Raw genomic sequence first — 4629 nt, 5'->3', positions numbered from 1 at the left:
TGGAACAGGCACATGGAGAGCTCGGCCTCGCGAAGAGGCAGCTCGAAGAGAACAAAGGTGAGTGATACCCCGTTCACATATCATAAAGAATAGATAGAATTGGTGATTCTAACGACAAAGCGTCGTGACTTTGTAATAGGGGCCACAACCGAAGTGGCGTCCCTGAAGAAAGCGCTTTCCGAGGCCGAAGACAAGGCGGCCATGGAGTGCATTGAGCGCGAAAAGCAGAATGCTAGGGTGGGCGAGGTACAGCAAGAGCTCCAGGAGCTCGGCAAGAAGTTCGAGTCCTTGGAGCGTGACCTCAAGACGAAGGAGTCTGAGCTTGCGAAGGCCCTTGCGAGTGTGAAAGACGCCAAGGCCGAAGCCAAAAAGGCCCAGCAGGAAATCCAGGCGGCCAAGAAGATAGCGGTGGGTAAGACATTCTTTATGCAAAGCAAGCATGTGGAGGAGGCGTTTCTCTTACTTACCCGAATTCGGAGCTCTCTAGGGGCATTCGCAGATCTGCCACGCAGCGTATCAGATGCCGCGGAGTTCTACTGTGCCGAGGAGGGGAGCTCAATGGAGAAGCTATTCTGGTCCCAATATGCTGGAGCCGAACACCCGATGCCTCTGAGTGACCAATTGAAGCAATTGGTTGAACTCCACAGGGCGGCCGAAGTGGCTATGAAAGATTTCATAGTCCGGATGTGGCCTGGTGAGCCCTTGCCTGCCAGCTACTTCGGCCTGATAAAGCGGATGGTAAACGCCTGTCCGCTGCTTGAGGTGATCAAGCGATCCGTTTGCATTGAGGGTGCCCGCCGGGCCTTTGCCCGTGCGAAGGTGCATTGGGGCAAGCTGGATGCGGAGAAGCTGGTGAAGGACGGGCCGCCGGAGGGCAAGGCACATCGCTGTCCCAAAAAATATTATGATGGCGTTATGAAAGGCGCTCGTCTCGTGGCCGATGTATGTACCAGGACATGATCCTTGAGTAAATGTACTTCTGTCGTTGTTGTAATATAAAGACGAAGTTACTTGCGCTATATAGTGCTTTTTGATTTAAAATATTACTTTCTGTGCGGCTGTTTATAAAATTCTGAAAGTAGGCCAATCGTCGGCTTCCGCCCCCACATAACTAGTACCGGGGTGTTCCTGAAAAACCCAGACACTCTTTATCCAAATTTTTGGTCCTTGAGGGAGGTGTTTGGCGCGGCGAACAAGGCAATCAGACTATGCGGCTTTATAACATTCACTTAGCCATAGAAGTCTACAATTTTAAATTTCGGCGAAGCCCCTAGAATTCGGAAAGCCGAATTGGGGCGCTATATACGCCTAAATCGGACGAAGCCGATTCCTTGCCTAAAGCGGAAAAAAAAATCTTTAAGGATTTTAAGACCTCTCGAACAGCGACCAGCTCTCACCGCATCATGTCGGTCAGTTTTCGACTTTCTCTATGAGGTGCTCGTCCGGAAGAACCGGGACATAATCGCAGTAGTTCTCCCTGCGCTACCTTAGCCGATATAACGGAACGTAACATACCAAAACAAGGGAGCCGGGCAGACCCAACTATTGACCCAAGACATGATTCGGAGCTGATGCATATAGTGCTATAAGTTCGGGGTGCCGCACTGTTGAAAGTGTCTGGACTTGTCTTGCCGTGTTATGGGGCGCCATAAGGAGCCCCTGGCAAACTAAACGTACCAAGGTGTATGGATGCAAAAATAAACATTTATAGAAGAAATGAGCAAATAGGAATAATAAGCTGACGCTATGTATTATCTCCCATTGATAAATAATACGTCTAAGCATATGTTTACAATGAATGCGTTAAGCAGGAGTAAATAGGACTATTTGACATGTCCCATCCAACGGCGGGCTGCATGTAGGTATATAAAATAGGTATAAGGATCGTGAACAGATTCCACCTGGGTATTCCCTTTGTGCGCAAAGCCTTTTGCCTCCTTGGTTTTTTCTCCTGTGCAAGTCCGACAATCCGGCTCTTCTGAACAGGCTGCCCGAAAGCAGTATCTGAAAGGTAAAAAAGAGGGGTTATGAAAGTATGTTGCGGCTGAGCCGCACTGTTTGGCTGAGTCCCTTATTGTGCCTCCGCCTATGCCCATGGTATTTTTAGTGTATAATTGTGTACGCGCGGCATGAATGTTGCCTTGATGGTGCTAGAGCGGAGGCCGGACTACTAGTTGCGCTCTTGGCGTGCCTGGCGATCTTGTTGCGGGGTACTCCGGACTCGCTTGACGGTCTTCGGGGTCGTTGTCGCCGGATTGGTGGTTTGCCGGAGAAGGCCGCATTGTACTTCCGCCGCGAGGGCTGCAGTATGCTCTTCTGTACGGAAAGAGCGGTCCATGTTTCCGTTGACTGTTATGACCCCGCGAGGTCCTGGCATCTTGAGCTTGAGGTATGCATAGTGTGGTACCGCATTGAATCGAGCGAATGCGGTTCGTCCAAGCAGTGTGTGATAATCACTATGGAAAGGGACGATATCGAAGATTAACTCTTCGCTTCGTAAGTTATCCGGAGATCCGAAGACCACTTCCAATGTTATAGAGCCCGTGCAACGGGCCTCTACTCCTGGGATTACACCTTTGAAGGTGGTTTTGGTGGGCTTGATCCTCGAAGCGTCGATGCCCATTTTGCGCACTGTGTCCTGATAAAGCAGGTTCAGGCTCCTGCCGCCATCCATAAGGACTCATGTAAGGTGGAATCCGTCGATGATTGGGTCTAGGACCAATGCGGCTGAACCGCCATGACGGATGCTGGTAGGGTGATCCCTACGATCAAAGGTGATCAGACAGGCTGACCATGGGTTGAATTTTGGGGCGACTGGCTCCATCGCGTAGACGTCCCGTAGTGCTCGCTTCCATTCCCGTTTGGGAATATGGGTGGCGTAGATCATGTTGACCGTTTTCACCTGGGGAGGAAATTTCTTCTGTCCTCCTGTGTTCGGACGCGGGGGCTCCTCATCATCATCGCTGTGCAGCCACTTGTCCTTGTTTTCAGTGTTTATTTTACCGACCTGTTTGAGCACCCAGCAGTCTCTGTTAGTGTGGTTTGCTGGCTTATCCGGGGTGCCATGAATTTGGCATGAGCGTTCAAGTATGCGGTCCAGACTGGACGGTTCCTGATTGTTTCTTTTGAACGGCTTTTTCCGCTGACCGGATTTCGAGCCACTGAATCCGGCGTTGACTGTCGTGTCTTCAGTATTGTCGCCATTGTTCCGTCGCTTATGTCTGTTGCGCCGTGGCTTGCCGTTATTGTCGCAGACATCTGAGGTGCCTAAATATATCGGCGTGGTGCTACTATGAGCCAACCAGCTATCCTCGCCCGCACAAAAGTGGGTCATGAGTGTCGTGAGGGACGCCATGGACTTTGGTTTTTCCTGGCCGAGGTGTCGGGCGAGCCATTCGTCACAGATATTATGCTTAAAGGCCGCCAGGGCTTCGGCGTCCGGACAATCGACTATTTGGTTCTTTTTGGTTAGGAACCGAGTCCAGAATTTCCTGGCTGACTCTCGGGCTGTTGGGTAATGTGGCTCAGGTCATCGGCATCCAGTGGTCACACATATGTGCCCTAGAAGTTGTCGAGGAACGCGTCCTCCAGGTTTTCCCAACTGCCAATGGAATTTGCCGGCAGGCTGTTTAGCCAATGCCGGGCCGGTCCTTTGAGTTTAAGAGGGAGATACTTGATGGCGTGTAGATCGTCTCCGCGGGCCATGTGAATGTGGAGAAGGAAATCTTCGATCCATACTGCGGGGTCTGTTGTGCCATCGTATGATTCGATGTTTACGGGTTTAAACCCTTCTGGAAATTCATGATCCATCACCTCGTCAGTGAAGGAGAGGGGGTGTGCGGCGCCTCTATGCCGGGCTATGTGGCTACGCAGTTCGAATGAGTCTGGGTGGCTATATTCGGCCCGGCCGGACTTGTTCATAGTGTATCCGGCGTGACAATCATCGTCACGTGTTGGGGCGCGCCCCCGCGATCTGTAGATCGATCTTGGCTGTCCTGCCTTGTTTTCCAGTATATCTTGCAGGTCCTGCCTATTGCCCCGGGCCGTAGTGTATTGGTGTGGGGGTGTGGGCTGGTATTCGGGCTGATATGCCGTTTTATCCCGGCCACGAGGTGGCCAGTCAGCCGTGTGGCGCTCGAGTCCGTATTCTTCAGCTGCCAGGACTTCGGTCCATCTGTCTGTGAGCAGGTCTTGATCAGCTTGGAGCTGCTGCTGCTTCTTTTTCAGGCTCCTCGCAGTGGCCATAAGCCGGCGCTTGAAGCGCTTCTGCTCCACGGGGTCCTCAGGCACGCCGAACTCGTCGTCGCCGAGGCTAATCTCGTCTTCGGAGGGAGGCATGTAGTTGTCCTCCTCCAGATATCCGTCCATCGCCTGTTCGTCTGGGCTGACCTTCCCGTCTTCCTGCTCGGCCTGCTCGAAGGCAGGCTGATCGGGGTTGTATTCATCTTCGGCACCATCCGGATTATTTTCGTCTCCTGTGCCGATATTGCTGTGGTGGGGTTTAAAGTGGCGCCGACGACGCCCATGCCTTGCTTTCTTCCCTGAGGGGTTATCATCCATTGCCTCATCGCCATTGGTTTCTTTCAGAGTGTCCACCATATATATATATATATATATATATGTGTGTGT

The sequence above is a fragment of the Triticum dicoccoides genome, chromosome 2B, assembly GCF_002162155.2.
Source record: "Triticum dicoccoides isolate Atlit2015 ecotype Zavitan chromosome 2B, WEW_v2.0, whole genome shotgun sequence".
Lineage (NCBI taxonomy): Eukaryota > Viridiplantae > Streptophyta > Magnoliopsida > Poales > Poaceae > Triticum > Triticum dicoccoides.
Note: the sequence above shows the minus strand (reverse complement) of the source record.